The sequence below is a fragment of the Lutra lutra genome, chromosome 11, assembly GCF_902655055.1.
Source record: "Lutra lutra chromosome 11, mLutLut1.2, whole genome shotgun sequence".
Taxonomy (NCBI): Eukaryota; Metazoa; Chordata; class Mammalia; order Carnivora; family Mustelidae; genus Lutra; species Lutra lutra.
Window position 1 is genome coordinate 49,829,186 of NC_062288.1, and position 23,565 is coordinate 49,852,750.

Consider the following 23,565-nt stretch of genomic DNA (forward strand, 5'->3'; position numbering starts at 1 on the left):
GACTGGATTGATTCTAGCTTGTGGATGTCAGGAATAAAATTGCTATGAACATTCTTGTACCTGTCTTTTGATGCATCCATGGATATACACTTTTGTTAGATATAAATCTGGTCATGAAATGGATGAGAGGATGTTGTATATTCAGCTTTAGTAGATAATAACAAAGAGTTTCCCCAAGTGATCTCATTAATTGCAATGTCCACTAGCCCTGGGAAGCAGAGGAAGGCCAAGGCCAGCACTGTTTCAGGACACTGAATCTAGCTACAGTGTAGGAGATGGGTTAGGTAGAGTTACGCTGGAACACAGGAAGGGGGCACATTATTTCAAGAACTCAGGTGAAAAATAAAATCCTGAACTTGGAAGGGAAAAGGAAAGGATAGGACAGAGGTTAAAGACACTGAGGAGGTAGGTTTGCAGGTGTTGGAAATGAAGACAAAGGCAAAAACAAAGTCTTAAAGCTGGGTGACCAGGAAGACTGAGGTGAACTGAGGGAACCAGGATTGGGAGAGTTTAGAGTTTAATAATGAGTTTAGCCTGGGTTAAGATGAGGTTAGGGTGTTGGTCAGAAGCCAAGGGAAATCATCTAAGAGACACCTATAATCAGTACTCAAGAAATCATCTAAGAAACAACTAGAATCAGAGCTCAAGAAATCTGTCCAGCGATTGACAGTAAAGTAGGGTGCTTTCTTAGAGTATAATGATAGAACTTGGCTTAGAAATTTTTGTCAAGTAGCACTAAGACTTTGATTTACATATCCACTGTCATCTAGTCCTGCCCCTAGGTTTTTTTTTTTTAAGTCTAATTCCTTACTTTTAGTAATTCCCAAGTAGTATGAACTACTGTGTAGATATATTTCCGCAAGTTTATAAAACCTATGCCTTGTGTTTTATGTGAAACCATAAATAATATACATCTCTCAACATCCCCTTTTTTTATTGCCTAGATAGTCACTGGCTTAGTTCAAGGTTTCATCATTATTTGCCTGGGCTGCTGTCCCTAACTTTTTCAATGATCTCTTGTCTTCCATTCTTAATCACATTAAAATGCAGTCTCCATAAGAAGATCCAGCAGAATCTTTTAAAAATGTGTATCTGAATATCTCATTTAAAAATCTTAGTTGATGGGCCGCCTGGGTGACTCAGTCAGTTTTTGGCTCTGGTCATGATTCCAGAGTCCTGGGATTGACCCTGTGTCAGGACTCCTTGCTCAGCAAGGAGCCTGTTTCTCCCTCTCCCTCTGCCTCTCACCCCTATCACTCTCATTCTCTCTCAATTTCTCTCAAATAAATAAATTAATTAATTAAAATAAATTAAAAAGTTAGTTGATCCTTTTCCTTGCAGAACGAACACCTTCATGAGCCAGCTACTCTTTCTTATCATTCCTTACTCATGTTTTATGCTTTTTTAAAAAATCACTTTATTTATTTGAAATAGAGTGAGAGAGAGAGAGAGAGAACACAACCAGGGCAGAGGGGCAGAGGGAGAGGCTGCCTGAGCAGGGAGCCCCATCTGGGTCTTGATGCTGGGCTCTATCCCAGGACTATGGGATCATGACCTGAGCCAAAGGCAAATGCTTAACTGACTGAGCCACCCAGGAGCCCCCTATTTTATGCTCCTATTTCATAGTTTCTCATGCTTACCATTTGATTTCATGCCTTTATGCCAATCATTCCTGCAAATATACTTTCCATTGTTCAAAATTCTATTCTTGGAAATCTTTCTCGAATATATATACTAAGTTAACAAATAATAAGAAACAAAAGAAAGGCCAATTGGGGGGAAAGGAAGCTTTTCTGCACATGTGGGAGATGGGTCACTGAGAATTATGTATTACAATTCAAAATAATATAAAGACATTTATTTTAATCACAGTAAAATCATGGGATTTACTTTTCCTACCCTAATAGACAGCACAATGCATTTAAGATTAGTAAAATTATTTAAAGTATAATAATGTATTAAAGTAGAGAAAATAATATATGCAGATTTTAGCACAGAATATTATTTAATTTGTGAAACTTGAAAGAGAATGCTGCTCTACATTTTAAAATTCTCTGAATAAGCATCCTTCTTAATGTTCTCATGCCATTAACAAGAAAATTAACCCGATTACTTCTAAGGTTTAAGCTTATTGAAATATACATTGAACAAATACAAAAATTATTCTATTATGGAAAAGAATTACATCATCAGATTTCTACTTTTTTTGGAGATTTCTACCTTTTTAAAAACTGGGGTTATAAAATTCTGAAAAGACACATGCATGTTGTTAAAAATGTCAGTAGTTCATCAAGTAGGACAAAATCTACTTCTTTCCATTTCTCCTCCAACCCCACTGCCCACAAATAATCACTGTGAAAGTTTTCTTGTGATGTTTACCAACATTGTCTGCATTTACAACCACATTTAGGTTGATGTATGTGTGTGTGTATACACACACACATATATTTTTAACTTTTGTCATAAAGACTGGATGATGCTATACAGTTCTCAAATTACATTGTATATTTAAGGACCTATGTTGGACAACTTCATATATCAGAACATACGCACTTGTATATGTTTCTTTTGAACCCCAGCATTGGATGGGCTATATGGATGTGATATAAACTATCAATTAATTTTCTACTGATAAAATATTTAAACTGTTTTAGAGTAAAACAGTTTATATATGGGGCAGGATATTTATTCTGGACAATTATTTAGCCCCTGTTTTCCCCTTTTCCTTCATCCAAACAGTTGAGGAGAGGGTAGAATTGGGAGTGAAGGAGTGGGGTTGGGTAAGTGTGCTTCACGAAGGACCAGAAGCCAAGCCCTACTCTCTGACCCAAAGCAGAAGGTGGTTAGTTTTCAGAAAGGCATGACAACCACCTTTTTTAGAGATTCCAGTAGGGTGTGTAATTCCAGAGCCTCTGCACCTGAAGGGAGCATGTAGCCTGGACATGAATAACTGAGAAATGACTGCTGATGATCAGTGCCTAGAGGACCCTCCCTAGTGGCCTTGGCCTTATGGAGGAAACTCTGCAAAGCCCTTGATGAGGCACAAGAGAAGGAAAGAAAAGAACATGAAGGTCAGAGTTCTAAATTAAATTGATTTAAAAGTATAAAGAAATGCATACCTATTTTTCTGTATTAGGTGTATATTTTCACACATCTAACCTCCTACCCTGGAATTCATACCATCTTCATAAACATTTGCAATTTCCAAAATACTAAGTTATTTTATATATTTTGATATTTTTCAACTTGCAATTCTGGAGACTTTTTATCCCTAAGAGGATCGTTTCTTTTCACTGATCCAAGAGAAAATTCCCATTTGAAATAGTGCTCTTTTATCTTGACATAGTTACATGTGGAATTTTATGATATCCATTTGCTCTCTTAAAATATAATTCCAACAACAATAAACCATACCTTTACTACTTTAAGGATCTATTATATCACTCCGATTTCACACTGACATCAGGCATAGTTTGGAACACATAATATGAAAAGAAAAGATTTAATAGTTTATTTTGAAAAGAAAAAATAATTTCTTTATGGAAAAGCCATGCCTGCATTATGACCCTTAATTTTTTGTTTGCCATTGCTTTTACCTTTAATTGCTACTTATGCAATCTTTATTGAAGGCTTTAGCCTGGGTTAAGGTTGGCAAAAGATTAAGTCAATTAAAAATCTCATGGAAACAATTTAACCATTATTCTCTGATTAAGCAGCATTGATTAAAATTGCTTTCAACATGGAAAGACAGAGAAGATCCTTAAAATGTCTTATGGCTTAGAATTTTATTATGTCAACTGAGTTGCGATTGCCTTCAGGTCTAATTCTGCAGCCTGTTTATATAGCAGTTGGGGGCTGTTGGCCTGACAGTGCTTGGAGAGACAAGGCTCCTCTGACAAACGGCCAAAGAAGAACTTAGAACAGGCTGGGGAAAAGTCCACTCCTGCCAGGACATTGCAAGCTGCTTAGTGGCCATCTGAATGTCCTGCTGGGGTTGTTGCTATACTTGGTAGTCCCGGGAGTCTGGCTAGCCTCAGAAGTTCAGCAAAACAAAATACAACTGTGCACAGCCACGCCCTGGGGTGACTGTCTCCGAATACCATGGAAGTCGGAGGCTGAGGCACTTGAAAGACTCGCATCCCTGCAAATCAAATCTTCCTAAGATTGAGCCTTGAAAGGCAACCCTTAAGCACATAAATGTTGTCATTTACAGCGCCGTTTCAGTGCTGTTTTACCTTTCCAATTATAAAGGTGGCTAATGCACGTGATAATTACAGTTCCTTAAAATTTATTCACTCTGGAGTCGATCAGCTCAGAAATGTTGGCACTGTTTCAGTGTTCCTCTAACAACTGCTTGCCAAACCACTCTTTGATCCAGTGAAATCATCCTATGATTCAAAACAAGGCCTACAGCCTTTCAAGAACTCACATCTCCAGTCCTCATCTTATTGCCCAACCTCCCCATGCTCGACCCAAAAACTGATTTTCCCTTATCAATGCCAAAGGGATGAGTTATTTTTTTTTTCTCCCCCGTGGGATTTATAATCTGCTTTCTTTGTTCCCCTTCATTTATCGCTGTAGCTAACACAGACTGAGTGCTTGTGATGAACGAGAGATTGTGGCTTGCCCTGCAGTAATAGAACGAAGCTACCTCCCCTCCATTCATGGTGCAAGATGAAGACAGTCATACATTTAATTACAGTGTGGAGCGAAGTCAGGGGAGGAGAGAATCAAAGACTAGAAGTAGAGCTCAAAGCCACTGGCGAGGACAGGGAAGATTCCCAGGGCAGTGAATTCTGAGTGAAGTACGGAAGATAAATAGAAGCAGGCAAAAGAAAAAGCAAGTAAGTTGCAGTATCCTAGACAGAAGAAATAGTGTGTGCACAAAGGTCTGGCAGTGAGACAGAGTACAGCACGTTTTCCAAACTAAAACTGTCTTGCTTGGCTTGAAAAGCCTCCCATGGGTGAGTTAGAAGAGAGGCAGGAGAAAGAAGCACCTCAAGAGTATGATCAGCCCTATTTTGTCAGCCTCAGGAGTGTGACTCTTATTCTAAAGTCCGTGTGGGGGCGCCTGGGTGGCTCAGTCGGTTAAGCGTCTGCCTTCAGCTCAGGTCATGATCTCAGGGTCCTGGGGTCGAGCCCCGCATTGGGCTCCCTGCTCAGTAGGGAGTCTGCTTCTCCTCCTGCCTCTGTGCTCTCTACCTCTGTCAAATAAATAAGTAAAGTCTTTTAAAAAAAAAATAATAAAGTCAGTGTGGACCCCTAGAAGAATTTGGAGCAAAGAAATGACACCAACTGGCTTGGGGTTTTAGATAGATAACTCTGAGGGATTGTAGAAGAATTTTAAATTCAGAAATATTTAGCGTAGGGTGAACACATCTCAAAGCAAACGGAGGACTGAGGAGGAAAGAAGCCAGGCTTGGAATCAGGGCTGGGCCAACCCAGACAGTTCAACCATCACCTCTATGGGTCAGGACTACCATAAAGAAGGAAAAACTAACAAGGAAAAACAGAAAAGGACAGGGAAATGAGGGAAATAACGGAATGGGAGAACTGGAGAGAGAGAAGAGGAGACCAAGAAGAGGAGAAAATAGAGGTGATATGGGAGAAACTCTTGCTACATAAATCATAGCTTTCCTCTTGGGGACGGAAGAGGGAAAGGGTGGGCAGAGTCAGGGTATTTCAATAGTGTTCTTTTTCTTCAAAAAGACACAAATTATTTTCTTTAAAAAAAACCCACTTTATTGAGGATGATTGACATTTTAAAATGCTGTACATAGGTAACATATACAATGTGACAATTTGCAGAGAAGTGCACACCTATGAAACTATCACCATGGTCAAGGCCATACACTTATCTGTCACCTCCCAAAGTCTCCTCCCACCTCCTTTATTTTTTAAGTTTTTTGCCCATGTATTCTGTTTATTTCTGTCCTTGCACCAGGTTTTAGGGTTTTCTTACATTGATCTATGTGTTTTTTAAGTGTCGTCATAATCCTATTTTAAGTTTTAGACTGCTGTTGAAATGAGTTTCTTACAATGTGATTGAAAAGCTATAGAATTTGATCATTGATCTTGTGACTGACCACAGTACTAATACTGTTTAATACTTTTGTAGTTGACTCAGTATTTCCTGGTAATCACATCGTCTGACAATCATGATAACTTTGTTTTTGTCTTTTTGATATTTTATATTTCTTCCCATCATAGATTGGTATTTTCCTTCTGGTTAAAACTTTGCACTAGCGTTAACTTAAAGCAGCGATGATGAGGAATCTTATACTGTTCCTGACTTAACCTGGAAACTCTAATATTTCACCCTTAACATTCCTGCATGTAGTTGTATTTCAAACAGACATTTTTTAATTGTCTCTAATTCTTTGATAATTTGAATACACTGAAGAAAATATCTTTGAGCATAAGTATTTGTATTTCTTATTGTTTCCTTAAAATAGGTTCCATGATGTTCAGGACCTGATGCCCAATGGTTTCCAGAGCTTCATGTACAAACTTAACCTGTGGTGCAGAAGTTCCACCTTTAAAAGTCTTTAGCATTGCCAATTTTTAAAATCCCAGATATTTAATTGATAAAGAATATTTTAAAATTTAATGGGGAAGAAATACTACATGTTTTCATTTCTTTGTTCATAGTGCTTCTTTTGCACTTAGAGCTTTTTTTTTTCATTGATTAATTGGCTATTTTAAATTATTGTCCAAATTATTCCATATTTTTATTTGGTTTAAGTTCTGAAAGTATAATAAAAAGAATGACTCCTATATTATTGTATGTGCCCATTTTAGCACGTTTGTGAATCATTATTCACAAAATAATGTCACTCATCAAAAATATTCTATTGGTATATATCAACCATATGCAGAAGTGCCCATTTCTTTCAATCCATCCTAAAACTGAGAAGAATAATTTTTTACTGAATTGCCAATTTAATAGGTAAAAATTGTGTATCTTAAACATCACATTTTCATCTCTGAAACTCAATGAATGGGACCATTTTTCATGTTTGGCATCAGCTTTTTTTCTCGATAACTTGCCTCTTCATTTTTTTTTTTAAAGATTTTATTTGTTTATTTGACAGAGAGAGAGAGATATCACAAGTAGGCAGAGAGGCAGGCAGAGAGAGGAGGAAGCAGGCTCACTGCTGAGCAGAGAGCCTGATGCCGGGCTCGATATCAGGACCCTGAGATCATGACCTGAGCCGAAGGCAGAGGCTTAACCCACTGAGCCACCCAGGCACCCCTGCCTCTTCATTTTTAAATTGTATTTACTTTATTCTTTTTATGTATTTGTGAAAGGTTTTTACCTGTGAACTTATTAATGCTTTATCATGAATAGAAAGTATTTTTTCAGTTTTTTCCTTTGCTGTTTAATCGTGCTGATGGTTTTACTTGTTCATTGTTCTGAGCAGTCCTGGGCGCCATCTTGGGCTTCAGCTCCTCTCCTATTCCAGCCACTGTTGTGGAATCCAGTTCCCTGCTGACCACACCCAGCTTCCCCTGGGTACAGCCTGAGGGCATTCACCTGAAACCCCTTGTCCCAAACCTGTTGCTTCCTGCTCTGGGCTCCACTACTACTTCACAGTAGTGGATCCCCAGAAACGCACTCTCATTTTTGCAACCTCAAAATGTGGAGGAATCTATAATCTCGGGTTACTGCCACCTTTGATGAAGGAGGTCTGGGGCAGTGGAACTTTTTCCTTTTACCTTCAAGTGGATATTTGGAGTCTTCTCAGAATATCTCTAGGGATAGAGTAATCCAACACGTAGAGGATAGCAAACTGGGTTATGTAAGCTTGCACTGACTTTTTCTGCTGATCTATATTCCTTCTTCTGTCACTCATTCCTGCTGTCTGGGATCACATTTCCAGATGAACTACCCACACATGGATCCTGGTCTTAGACTCTGCTTAAAGGCCATTTCCATTGGGCAATCATATATGATTTTTGCATATAAGATTTAATCTCTGTGTATGGGCAGAGGTATGTATGATCACATATATAATTCATTTATTTTATGGTTTTTGACTTTATCATCAAGCTTATAGAGGCTTTCCCTATCACCAGAGTCAGGTAAACATATATGTACATTTTATTTCTTTGTGATTCACAGACTTTATTATGAAAGGTTTATTTGGGATAGGGTGCAAGGAGTGATATTTTTTGTTATGTTCCTCCCTGCTCAGAAAAAAATTTTTTTAAAGATTTATTTATTTACTTCAGAGACAGAGAGAGAGCATGCAAGCAGGGGGAGAGGGAGAGAGAAGATCTCAGGCAGACTCCCCACTGAGTGCAGAGCCCTAATCAGGGCTCAATCCCAGCACCCTGAGATCATGACCTGAGCTGAAACCAAGAGTTGGACACTTAACCCACTGAGCCACTCAGGCACCCCTCTGGAAAAAAAAAATTTTAAAGTAAATTATTTTTTAAAAGATTTTATTTATTTATTTGACAGGCAGAGATCACATTAGGCAGAGAGGCAGGCAGAGAGAGAGGGGGAAGCAGGCTCCCTGCTGAGCAGAGACCCTGATGCGGGGCTCGATCCCAGGACCCTGGAATCATGACCTGAACCAAAGGCAAAGGCTTTAACCCACTGAGCCACCCAGGCACCCCTAAGTAAATTTTTAAATAAAGTCTACTGAACACCTAAATTTTCCATGGATTTTGTCCCTTGACATTTCAGAGTTTCAGGAGCATTACAGATTAATCAGAAGAGACTAAGCCTCATATTCCTACTCTTCTTCACACATACCATAAGTATGATTTAATTAGCCAACTATTCATAAATGCAAAGCTCCACAGAACAGGAGCAGATGCACTAGATCTGCGTGCTTTTTCTTGGTTTCCACACTGGACTCACTGCTGCAGGTGACCCTCCACCCAGAGGCTTGTCATAGCAGAGTGAACAGCCCACCTCCAGCTTTTCTATGAGTCTTAAAGGTATGGGGTTTATATCTTATATATTTGGGGATTATAGCCTCATCCCAGAAGATCTTACATCAACAACCTAATTGCTTCCATTGATGGACATTTTTATGAGGCATTAAATTATCCAGGTTTTCTTTCTTTCTTTCTTTCTTTCTTTCTTTCTTTCTTTCTTTCTTTCTTTCTTTTTTTTAGAAACCCGATTATCAGTGAGTCTCCCAGACAGTATCCTGATATTCACAAATTATATCATTGCCTTCACTTTCCGAGTATCTCAAAAAACAAAACTACTGTCCCACAGCTGTGCACTAAATATTTAGCTGAGCAGGAAGTTGTTTTGGCCTTCAGATCTGTGTCATTGAACTTTCCTTCTCTCCCTATGACAGTACTCCCAGGGATCACTGAGGCTTTTAAAATATGTTTTAATACCCGACAGAGAAAATTCCTTCTCATTCTTCTCCTTTTTCCACAACTTGTTGGCTCTAGTTTGCTTAGTCTTCCAGATAAGCTTTAAAATTGCTTTGTCAAGTTGTCCCCAAAATATGGCAGACACAGGGATGGAACCACACACTGCCCCACCCCTCGCACCCCGCCGGCTGCCCTTTCAAGGATAGGCTTGTTGCCCACTTGTGAGGACTGCGTAGACTCCTTCCAGCTGGCAACCAACGCCTCTGGGGCCCCAACCTTCCAGAGCCCACTTCCTTTGCGTAACTGTCAGAAGAACTAACTGTCAAAAGTTCCGAAACAGCCAAAGTGAAACCCATGAAGCAACGAAGTAGGAATTAGTGAAATTTTGTTGCCTTGGGGCTATTTTGTTATAAAGCAGCTTGCATAGTGAGGAAGCAGTGACTTTGTTTTTCACAGCAATTGGTTAGAATAATTAGAATTTTCTTAAATGATAGGAATTGGTCAGAGGTAACCTCGTATCGGCCCGAGAAGCAGTGTAAGTTTTGCTTTTTGATTTTCAGAGGCATCAGCAAGAAGTAGCCTAGGTCACGTTAGTCTTGGAACATAGGCTAAATGAAGCTTTGTTTGCGAGACCACACTGGTTTCGTCTGCTCAGGGAATTTTCAAGGTTGGTCTCTGTTTTTATTTTAATGGTTCTCCCCTTTTTGGCAGGCTGAGAATATGACCAACCAGAACAGCATTAATGGTTGTTCTTGGTCAGCACCCTGGATGTCGCCAGGCTGAGGAGGCCATATTCGCTGTTTCCATCGTTGAGTCATCAGGCCGGAGGGCCATGTAGTCACCATCTTCATCATTTATGTGGTTATTGTTGATTTCATCCAGTTGTTCAGTCCTGATGGATACCATTTGGTGTGTGAGCTGCTGCCAACAGACATTTAAAGCCCCCAAGAGTATACAACACACCAGAGAGGTTAATATGATGACTCTAAGAACAACAGCCAGGGATTAAAAAATTCTCCAGAGCAGAGATTCCCAGGAGCCAAGATTTAAACAATCAAATAACTCAAATGAATTGTGATTTTTAAATGTTATTTACATCGGCACAACATGATATATTAGCAATTGTACATCCTCATGATTACTTGGAACAGAATGAATATGAGGATATTTTCCTTTAAGGGACAGAGTTGTAGATGAGCTTCTACGTAGATTAGGCCTCTATATAATGTGAACAATCAGGTGCTTTAACGAGATACTTTTCCACAGAAACAAAAGAAAAACAAAGGTTAATAGTTTGAACAGATTAAAAGTTCTGTTTCTGACTTTGGACAGCACCTGCTTGAGAAAACGTCTAGATCTCAGAAAATTTCAAAGCATCTTCAGATGGAGTGAAGGCAAACAGTGACCATCAGACAGATTTCCCTAGTTTGCAGTATGAATATCTCTGCCGATCTTATTAAGTAGCCACATAGCAACAGGCATGAAGATTGTCCACACATAACTATTGTGCTGATTTCTCTAAATTTTTTTTTTATCAGACTATCTAGGTTTACCTTGCATGGCTACAGGAAAATGACAATTTTATTTTAATAGGGATTCCAAATAAACGAGTGGGAGAAAGTTCCAAACGTTAGTTTGGAAAGTTCCAGGCAAATATTAGAGGAAATCCTAGGAATTTAGGATTCAGTCCTGTTTACAGGTAGAAAGCAAAACCTCAAAGTCAATTAAGAGCGCTACAATCTGACATCCACAAAAGGGTATTACTGAGACATAATTATTCTTCTCTTTATAATCATCTTCATTTCTATCAAAGATAACCCTAGTAACTCTGATTTGTTTGCAAATTCAGTGTAGTTTCAATAAACTTTGCTTGAGTATTTACATAAATACAACAAGAACAGTGATTGATCATGTGGGAACTTTTAAATCTGTGTTGCTGGAACTTTTCATAAGGCATCTCAGATGGGACTTTCAAATGCCTCTTTAGGCTAGGAATCCAAGCCAAGGACTTGTCCAATTGTGTCTTGTTACAAGGAAAACAGATGCTTATCGAATTTATGCAAATACATATATTGTCATGAAAATAAGAATATTTAATAAGGATTTCTGAATTCTGGAAGGATCAGGTAGGGAGAAAAAGATAAATACTTTAACTTTGGTTGCAAAGATACTTTACCAAATTACAGGAAGTTACAGATAGTTTAAAAGAGAATAGAAAAAGCAGTACTTTTTTAAAAAATTTTTTATTTTTTCAGCATAATGGTATTCATTATTTTTGCACCACACCAAGTACTCCAGGCAATCCGTGCCCTCTATGATACCCACCACCTGGATCCCCCAGCCTCTTACCCCCGCCCCTTCAAAACCCTCAGATTGTTTTTCAGAGTCCATAGTCTCTCATGGTTCACCTCCCCTTCCAATTTCCCTCAACTCCCTTCTCCTCTCCATCTCCCCCTTGTCCTCCATGCTATTTGTTATGCTCCACAAATAAGTGAAACCATATGATAATTGACTCTCTCTGCTTGACTTATTTCACTCAGCATAATCTCTTCCAGTCCTGTCCATGTTGCTACAAAAGTTGGGTATTCATCCTTTCTGATGGAGGCATAATACTCCATAGTGTATATGGACCACATCTTCCTTATCCATTCGTCCATTGAAGGGCATCTTGGTTCTTTCCACAGTTTGGCAACCATGGCCATTGCTGCTATAAACATTGTGGTACAGATGGCCCTTCTTTTCACTACATCTGTATGAAAAAGCAGTACTTTAAGTCTGGAAAGAAAAGCACTAATGAGCCAGTAATGTTTTAAATGAAGAAGTAATAAAAATTGTAACATCTTCATCAGTTCATTCATCTTACGTAGTTAATTCTTGTTTTGCTTCATCTTCAGTTAACAGCTTTATAAATCAATCAGTTTTCCATTAGCGTTTTAGAAATTCTCTAACCAGTTCAGTGGAATGATCTTAAAGTTCTCGGAATCTTCTATTTTACGGTACTGGTCAGGCTCTTTTCCAAGAACCTCTTCGAAGATGAAGCATTTTATCAGAAGCACATTTGCAAAAGTAACAGAGTAAAACAATAACTGTAAATGGCAAAAGACTTACAAAAGACTCACACATAGACTTGGTTAAAGATCTGCTGAGAGTTTACACACACATACACACACACACAAATGATGCAATTGACAAATATTTCTATGACATACATTTTTAAATTATGACTGATAACACTATATTAGAACATAACAGATTTTTAGGAATTTTATATACTTTATGAATTACTTACTTCAATGATATATATATATCCCATATATATAATCTAAGAAGATTAAACAATGCTTTTTTTGAAACTACACTGAATTTCTTTTTAAAGTCTTTCCTGGTTCTCTTTTGTCTGTTGCTATTACTGGTTTCTTTATTATGAATAGGACTTCTTCATTTTATTTTCTATGTGATCCATAACATTATAAATTAACTTATAAATAATATTATGTATGTCATAAAGCATTTTTAATTGTAACTTTTCTGAATTCACTTACAAAGTATGCTCATTTCTAAATCATTGCCTACAGGGTACCTGGGTAGCTCATTCAGTCAGGCACCTGCCTTTGGCTCAAGTCATGATCCTGGGATCCTGGCATTGAGCCCCACATCAGGCTCCCTGCTCAGTGGAAAGTTGGCTTCTTCCTCCTGCTCCTTTCCCCTACTTGTGTTCTCTCTCTCTCAAATAAATAAATAAAATCTTAAAAAAAAATTGCCCACATTTTTCCTATCAAGCTTCATCTTTTCCTTCATCATAATTGTTATCTGGCTTAATGAAATTGTAACTGTGGTATATCAAAAAGATTTCATTCCAGGGGAACCTGGGTGGTTCAATCAGTTGAGCAGCTACCTTTGCCTCAGGTTGTGATCCTGGGGTTCTGGGATCGAGCCCCACATGGGGTTCCCTGCTTGGTGGGAGCCTGTTTTCTCCCACTTCCCCTGCTTGTGCTCCCTTTCCTGCTGTGTGTGTCTCTCTCTGTCAAATAAATAAATAAAATCTTTAAAAATTTTTTTTAAAAATATTTCATTCCAGTTTGCCACATTTAGGGATAATCTCAATAAGAATAGCATCTACTGAGTGCCTCTAATGCATCAGGCAATGGTGCATGAATGGTCTGGTGATATCACATACAATACTAACATCCACCCTTCAAGGTTACATTATAACCCATGCTTTTCAAATAATGCATGTAACTCACCCATTAGCTGTTGCTGGCAAGTTATTGAACCAGGAGTTAAACCAGGGATATTTTTACCAAAAAATAAAATAATCTGAAGTCTCTTTCCCCAGGCAACATAACTAAACTAAGCCTTCTTGAGTTTGCTTTTACTTTTGTCATATATAAATATATAAATATTTAATAAATATATATAATATATATATTTAATTTTGATAATATATCAGTTTCACCTCACAGACACATATATAAACTCCATGAATAACTTCTGAATGCATACTCTTTATACAGCATTCAAACAAGCATAAGGACTGAAAAATTAAGTTTCACCTTCATCTTCCTCCCTTCCAAATGCCTGTCCTTCTCCAGCAGTAACTCGTATAAACAATTTTCCATATATCCTTAAAAGCGTTTTCTATTAATTTATACACTCACAGGGACAAATACATATGAATTTGCATTCATGCATAATAAGCTATATATAAATGTATTTACTGTACTTGTTATTTAGCTGAATTTATACTTAATATATTATTTTGTAACTTGCTTTTCTTAATAATCTCTTTAAGTTTTTCCATGTCCTAGAGGAAATCAACTTTATTTTCTAAACTCTCCAGAACCACCTTACCAGCACCCAAGCATTCTGAAAGGCCAGAGACAGCCTAAGCAAGTGTTTGATGAAAATTGGAGCTCCAAAACCAAGTAGAGAATTGAGGCAAATTATTTGGAAGATAAATTTTTAATTATTATAACTAACATATACAGACACATATCTGTGTCTGTATATATATATATAAATTATATTGTATATAATTATATATATTATATATAATTATATACAATATAATTTATATATATATATAAATTATTCCCATCTTACAATAATTTGGCTCACTAGAACATTAATGAGTTCTTACCATATTTTTGTCACCCAAAACATTCTATCTTGGGTATTTCATTATTTAGAACAAAAATGTTGCCATACATACATAAATTCAAAATCACAAGCACTTGTATAAGATTGATTTTTATTCTTCTACCTTTAATGAAACAATCTGAATTGTACACATCCCTTCTGCTCATATCTCATTGGTCTTGAAATCCAGGCACATGGCCACATCTAGCTTCAAGAGGGTCTGGGAAATTTAATATGGGCTATCATGAGCCCAGCTATATTTTGTTTTCCTGAAGATTAAGGGCAGAACTAGTGGACAGACTATCAAGGCTGTGCTTAATAACTTCATGATTCAGTTTCGAAAAATGCCCATGCGACTCTTTTTCTAGAGGAGTTTCTTTTTTTCTCCTACTTCTTGATCTTTTGAAATTTTTTAAAAATCCCTTTTAAAAAATTTCTTAAAATGTGATTGAAAATGTCAGTAACCCAAACTGAGAAGCTTCTTTACCTTTCTTTATCTATTATGAGGTAGATTAATACCTTCATCAAGTCGCTCATAAGTTCCTCATAGAATTATCTATCCTAACAAATATTTATTGAGCAATAGGTTCTTATGTCAGCTCTAAAAACACACCAGAAATAAGGTAACAAAGTAGGCTCCCAGTGTGCAGTGTGTGTATCTGTATTATATAATTTCATCCAAATCATATGAATTGATAAATACTAGTGAAGAAAGAGAAGAAATAGTATTTCTTTTTTTTTTAAAGATTTTATTTATTTATTTGACAGAGAGATCACAAGCAGGCAGAGAGGCAGGCAGAGAGAGAGGGGGAAGCAGGCTCCCCGCTGAGCAGAGAGCCCGATGCGGGACTCGATCCCAGGACTCTGAGATCATGACCTGAGCCGAAGGCAGCGGCTTAACCCACTGAGCCACCCAGGCGCCCCTATCCATAGTATTTCTATCCTGAAAAAAGAATTGTATATTTCTGACTTAATTTAGCATTTTGTTATAGCATGGAAAACATAAGGTCCTTACAATAGTGAAACAAAGCAGAAAGGAAGATTAATATTCCAAAACCTTACAGCCAAGAAATTCTTTACATAATTTATTTGAATAATACATCAGATAGAGTGAAATATGTTATGCGCCAAAATTAATGTTCCTTAAAAGTTAAAGAACAAATTAGACTTGAAAGAATAATATGAGACTAAAATAAAAGAAAAATGAATCTGAAAATGAATTTCAAGATTTCAGGACAGCCTATCATGATGACTTTGCGTACTCAAGCCTAGTTATTGCAGGGGAGGCATTTTTGTTGTTGTTGTTGTTGTTTTTACGAGTTCAGCTCATCAGTGTATACTGAGGGTTTATATTGGTGACAGCTCAAAAGAGAAGATCCTTGGAAACTGACTTTATAGGATAACAAAGAGGTCTTAAGCTCCTGCAAATTTTTCCAATAGTGAATTTTTTTTAGTTCTGGGTCATAAGCAACATACTCTGTTAGGTGACAGTTGTCCTTAGGATCTTTGCACTTAAGAGGACACCGATGGATTTATATACAACTTTCTCCCACTTAGCCTCATGCGGCCTGATATGAGTTGCTTCAAGAAGATGCATTTTCCGACACTAGCATTTACTTTCTTGGTAAAGAACATTGAAATAGTAAAGCATATGTCTTTCTGGGTTAAAAATAAAACCTTTCAAGGAATACCCCAACCAGATTATGCTACATGTAATAATTTGCACAATATGCACGTCTTCCCCAGTTCCTTACTGCCCATCTGCGTATTGCATGTACTGACCCAGTAAGCACAGCAGTCCATAGACCCATGATGTGTAGGAGTCCAGCAAGGTTCAAAGCAAGGACAAAGTGAACGAGTTCACATCTACCACGGGATGATAGGTGTGGGGGTGAGGAGAGCTGACAGCCCTGAGAGGCCACACTTCCCCATTTGAACCAGCTCTTACTTCCAAAACAAAAAAAAGGCAATGTTGTTCCAAGAAATACAAACCGCCAAGGAACATTCTCATAGCTTTTCTCACTCATGTTATTCCTCTGTGGCCACCATGGTGACACTGAAAAGGCTGATACAGAAGAAAAGGGACAAATGGGGCAACCCATGTCTCTTTTTCTTATCAGTTCTTCTTGCTCATCAGAATGCCACAGGTAGAGAGCTTTGGCAGAATGCCCACATATCAAGAAGTGAACTGAAAATTTGAGTTAATTTGGAGCAGTGTTTCTACTCTTCTGATAAGAATGAAAAACACAGGCACACACAGGTCATGATATATGGATTGTGGTGGTTTTGGTCATTCTGCGCATGACCCAAATGCTCTTGTATCTGCATTTAAGACTGACAAAGTACAACATGAGGCAGAATAAAATTCATATTAAGAATTTTATTTATTTTTTTATAATTCTTTTTTTGTTTGTTTGTTTATTTATTTGAGAGACAGAGATCACAAGTAGGCAGAGAGGCAGGCAGAGAGAGAGAGGAGGAAGCAGGCTCCCCGCTGAGCAGAGAGCTCAATGTGGGGCTCGATTCCAGGGCCCTGGGATCATGACCTGAGCCAAAGGCAGAGGTTTTAACCCACTGAGCCACCCAGGCGCCCCTCATATTAAGAGAATTTTTAAAAATTAGTTTTTCTTTGATCAGAACAACACGAAATAACAACAAAAACAACCAGAACAAAATCCAAAAAGAACTACTGAAAAATCCCACTGTGACGGGTTGTGAGAGAGACTGCAGAAAAAAAGGAGAGAGCTGTATATTTCAGCGACTTCAATGGAAATTTTCCTCCTTTTTGAACAAGTGGCCTTACACCTCATATTTTCACTTCGCACTGTGCTCCACAGTTTGTGAAACTCCTGTGTGAGCCCCAAGAATGTGCCCCCTAGCAGCTCTACAACATGACGTAGACTGTTGCCCCCTGAATGTCACTTCCAAGTCTGATTCTCTGTGCTTCCAAAATATTTGAGCAACTCGGTCTCCTTTAAAAAAATTCTTTTTCTGTTTAATCCAACTGGAGTGGGCTCAGTTTTTGGCAGTGAAGCACAGCAATTGATAAGAATAAAAACAAGAGCTAAAATGCACAGATTCTTACTCTATGGCCTGCACATATTCACATAATAATAAGATAAACACTATTATCTATATTATACAGATGAGAAAATCCAGGGTAAATAATCAAGTAAGTTGTCTGATTTTCACCGGCTAACACATCTACAGCCAGGATTTCAACCCAAGCCGTCTGATTCCAGCCCTGTGTGGAGCCGCATTTATATTACCATTTGCCTCTTAAACATTGTTGATCCCCATGGCAAGACTTTGACTAAGTCTTCAATAGGCACTGTGCCACCTAAACAAATAGCCATTGTTAGAAGCCAAGACAGTAACTGTTTGAATCAAGTCTGATTACTGAACTCATAATTCAAAGGGACGATCCAATAAACTGTCTCTTCTGAGAACCCCATTGGTGGCAATTAAGAGTGTTCAACGGCTTTTATGTCTCTGGGATTCACTGTCTCTGGATTTTATTTCCCTCGATTTTACAAGATTTTACAGCACAGGATGACTAATCTGGGAAGACAGACAATGTGAGGAATTTGGGTGGCTTTAAATATAACTACCCACCTCCTCTTCTGTTAATCAGAGGTGTTAAAATAGCTTTCTCAGCAAGTAGTTTTCATACTGCTGATGTTGTGTGGCTCGTACTGACGTTCACGCAGACATCTGGCAGAATACAAAATTATGTAATTACAACTGATTCTTGGAAGGTTCTGCACAAATGAATGAGGGGCGAAAAGTTGGAGATTGCTGAAGTTTGGAAGCTTACACAATATCTACCTGTAAGAAATTTACTATTCCATGAATTCCCTCGGTCTGGGAAAATGAAATCATTCTAACTTCGGACACATGTCATTTCGGTCTTCGGATGTTTCTCATTTTTGCTGATACCAGGGAACACAGGCATGGTGTTTTTAAAAAAGGTATGCAATTTGCTGTAAAAAAAAAAAAAAAACATGTAATGTGGGCTAAGCTGTGCAAGTTAAAACACTGCAAACCACAAAGGTGAGGATCATAGGACAAATATTTCTTTACCAGCGATGGGTGGGAGGGTTTCTTTATGATTTATTCTAAAATAACAAAACAATCTGAAACAATGAAGTGTTTCTCTGGGCCTCATGAATATATATGAATTCAGTTCATGACAGAACAAGTCTTTGGTTGTCTCAGCCAAACAGCCAAAAGCGGATGATTGATTGTTTTATGTACAACCTCGCAGAGAATGAAGGCACTGGAAAACTGTGATGAAATGCAAAACACTGCCAAAAATGAACGTAACTCTTCAATAGTATCACAATATTTATACTGATGACCAGAAGTACTTGAGAGCTCATAATCACAAACTTCCCAAACTCACCAGAGATACCTTTACAAACTGTTTCTATCACTTTTTTAAACAAAAGTCGTACTGCCTTTAAAGTGCAAATGCTAGAAAATGTATTTGCTTTGCTTTAGTTGCTGACTTTTTACATACTGGTGGGTCCATGTTTTCATGAGAATTTTTTTTTAACCATAAGTTAATTGTGGTTTATTTTATTTACAGTTGAATAAGGAAAATGTCCCTTCCTGAAATGTAAATTGCCTAATTTTTTTATTTACTAGAATCTAAAATTGTATCTTCATATAATTAGGTAACAATCTATTTCTGCAAACTCGTTTTTCAAAGTTATGGGTGTTGGAAATTATTTTTGGGAAAAGGGATTGCATCTACTCGCCTTTATCCATAATTACGTTGTTTTAATTTAGATTCCCCCAAATGCAGATCTTAAGACATGGAATTAAATTTATTTGAAAGGCAGTCACAGGAAGCAGAAGAAAACAGGAAGAGAAAGAAGACAAGGAGAGGCCAGTACAGACTCGTGTTCCTGAGACGGCTGCTGTGGGAAACAGAGACTCCATATTGCTGGGACCTCAGAAACAGACAGAAGTTCCCTTCTCCATTGGAAGGACAGCTGCTGAGTGTTGAACCCTTAGCTATAGTTCTCCATTAAGTTGAGGGTTCCTGCTGGGACATCAAATCCTTTTCACTGCTGGGCTGCAGAGGTACAGGTTGAGAAAGTTCCTGTGGCTTTAAAAAAAGCTCAGGACAGAAAAGTGAAGAACTTCCTGGCTAGGGGCTGCCAGTAAACTACAAGATGCCAAGTTAAATTAGGACTTCAGATAAATAGTAAATACTTCTTCATTATATGTATTACATGAGACATATTTAGACTAAAAAATTATTCATTATTTATCTGAAATTCAAATTTAATTAGGCAAACTGTCTCCCCCTTCTTCTTCTCCTTCTTCTTCTCTCCTCCTCCTCTTACTTCTCCTCCTCCTTCTTCTTCTCTCCTTCTTCTTCTTCTTGATTTTCTAAATCTGGTAACTCTTCTGGCACATGTCTGAGATAGGATGCTGTCTTCACAAGTCTGAGCTTGTGCAGAATCGTCCACCCCTGCCACAGTTAAAGTCAGATGTGGGCCAAGGGCAAGATGAAGCCAGGCACCCAAGCATCTGCTACCTGTGAGTATTCTTGATTTTACATGCCTAAATCTACCTCACTGTATCGGACGGAACACCACATGTCCCATCCTTATATATCTTCATTTTTCAGGTCACATTTCCATTGCTAATAGGGTTCTCCTTAACGTCCTCATAAATAATCTCTGATTAGTTTCTAAGCACAGCACCAGTGCTGCTTAACCAAAATTATACAACCTGTTACTTATCTTTTGAATCCTCCCCAAGTCCTTTTATGCTTGCTCATGACATCTTCTTGTCATGCCGTCATCCCAGACACCCCTTGTGCCTACAGTACATGCTAGTCTATGCCTTCTAAGAAGGAGATGCCAAGACAGAACTAAATATGCAAGAGATAAATTTGAGGCAACAACACCTGTGAGGGGAATCTGGAGAGGTACAGGGGAAGGAGGTGTCTCTTAGACCCTAATGCTTGTCCCACCTCAGATGAATGAGAGAGGCAAGGAAAAAGGATGGGAGGGAAAGGCTTGGACTGTGGTGTAGTTGTACGAGATTTCAGCAGGGTCTCATGGAGTCTCATACTTACAAAACTGAAGTAACTGTGGTATCTGACATGTAGGCATATTTTGTGGTAGAGAAATCAGATAGCTTTTTTTTGTTTGTTTGTTTGTTTGTTTTTGTTTTACAAATCACAGCTACTTAGACATTGGCTTCTTTCCTCAGCTCCTATGAGTTGTCTCCTCCTTTTAAGGAATAGATGCTGCAGCTGTGGAAGGATGGTTCTAAATCCACCCACGCTACTTGCCATGTCATCTACGGCCGCCCAACCAATGTCTTCTAAAATGGAGTGGTTTAAAACGATAGGCAGTCTTACATCTCAAGTTTCTGTTGGTCAAGAACTCAGAGCTTTTGTAGGCAGTTCTCACTCGGAGTCTTTCATTCAGTTGTAGTCAGCGGTCGCCTGGTCCTGCAGGCATATGAAGGCTGGGTTGGAACTGACAGGTGAATTTTCAAGGTGGCTCACTCATAAGACTGGCAAATTCGTCCCAGTGTTGGCTGGGGACCTTAGGTTCTCTGCACAGTGCTGTTGAAGGTTCCTCACAGTACAGCTCTAGTGACCTCCAGAGCAAGTGACTTAAGAGACGAAGGGAAAGCTGCACATGACTTACATGACTTAGCATCAGAAGGCACATATCCTCATTTCCACCATATCCTGCTGTCACACACCGCTAGCACGCAAGGGTATGAATACCAAGCAACAAGGATCACTGAGGGCCATCTTGGAGCTAATGTGTACATTAGAATCTCCTACAGAATATGTGTGTCCAGAAGAAATTATATTATAGTGAGAGCATTCAGTGTACTGAAGAATACAGACAACATCATTCACCAGAGTTAAACCAAGTCTCAGTTTTCCACTTGTAGACACAGCCAAAGGCAATCTTATTATCATGTTCTACCCTTTCAGGAAGGTCTAAAGCAAGGATATAAGTGTAGCTCATAAGCAAAATTTACCCCAAAGTCATATAATGTGCATATAATGACTATGCAATTAAATGCCTTCAAAGAAGCACTGGTTCTCCACTCTGCCACCACTCCCTACAATCTTAAATCCTTTAAGTTAGATATTATCCACCTGACCACTAAAGGTATTGCAATCCCTGCCTCAGAAGGTAAAAATTATAAGTGTAGAAAAGGCCGGGGGGTGGGTGGCAAGGGAAACAGAGGGACAAAGGATTCCTGAAGCAAGCTCAGTCAGCTGCCCTCCTTCCATGCAGAGGAATTATAAGAACAAATAAAATCTTGGCAGTACCATGAAAGATTTAACATAGGCAAGAGAGCAGTGTTCTTGAGAGAGAAGCCTGTTAGATACTAAAGTAAGGAAATGGAAACTCCTTCTCAGGAGGTCTTTAAAAATAAGAAAGATTCTAATCTGTCTGGAAGAATTTAGGTGTGGTTTTTCTTAGGGGTAAATGGGTTGGTTTATATAACTTATAAAGTTTCTTCCATGATTTTTTTGACCCCTTTCTATGACATTTTACAAAGTTATCCTCCCTCCTGTCGGCCCTCCCTACACACAGAGGCCCCTTAGGTGCAGAATACATCATGACTATCATGAAGTTCAGCGATTCACTCTTCTGGGAAATGGGAGACCACCCAGGCGAGCAATGATAGGGTACAGCCTAGAATCTATGTATTTGGCTTGCTGGAAATTGTCTGTCGTCTTCTTCTTCCATTTGAAGAATAATTGTCAGATTCTGATCATTAGTATTATTCACAAAATGCTTCTATTATTTTATATCTTTTCTTCCCAAAAGTATTCCCTATGCAAAAATATTCTGATTTTTAGAATACCCAATAATACATGCATATTTTTAAAGCTCAACACTTCTAAGCAAGGAAAAAAAGAGCTGTAATTTATGCTTTATCCAAGCCTCATCATTTTCAATGTGTGTGTTCTCATGTGAAGAAATCCAATGCTTCCAACATATTTTTGAATGTTATGTTTTCTTTTCTAAACAAACAATGTGATGATCAATTTCAACCTTATGCCCAGGCTTCTATACAAGTATGTTTCCCATTAAACTTCATCATAACTTTTCAAAATGTGTTTCTCAAACAAATCAAGATTCTTTTATCCCTGCATAGCTAAATAGTCTTGATTTAATTTGAGAAAAATTTCACATATCAGAGGTCAACAGACATTGTAGATGTGTGAGTGCCACTGTGAAAAAATGTCAATGCATTAAGGGAAAGATAGACTATACATCTTCCTTTATACTCAAGATCTAAAAACTCCTTAATTCCTTTTCTCCTGTGTGATACTACAACTTTCAATACATTCACTAAATGAGACTTTTTCTTCCAGCTTTACTAAGGTATAATTGTTAAACACAAATGTAAGATATTTAAACCACATGTCATAATGATCTGACATACATATATATTTTGAAAGGAGTCTCCTCATCAAATTAATTAACACAGCCATCACCTCACACACTCACCTTTTCTGTGGTGGTGGGAGGGCAGAAAACATCTAAATTCTACTCTTAGCGAATTTCAGTTATACAATATAGTGTCATTGACTATAGACACCATGCTATATGTTAGATTCTCAGACCTTATTCATCTTATTGCTGAATGTCTGTACCCTCTTACCAATCTCTCCCTATTTCCCTCATCTCCCAGCCCTGGTAACTACTTTCCTACTCTCTTTCTATGAGATTCCACATAGAAACAACACCATGAAGCATGTGTCTTTCTCTGTCTGGCTTATTTCACTTAGCACGATGCCCTCAAAGTCCATCCATGTTGTCCCAAATGGCAGGATTTCCTTCTTCCTTGTGGCTGGGTAATATTCCATGGCATATATATAGCACATCTTCGTTATCCATTTATCTGTTGACAGACCCTCAGGTTGTTTATGTATCTTGGCTATTACGATTAATGCTGCAATGAACATGGGAGTGCAGGTATCCCTTCAAAATCTTGTTTTTATTTCCTTTGGATACATACCCAGAAGTGGGATTGCTGGATCGTATGGTAGTTCTATTTTTAATCTGAGGAACT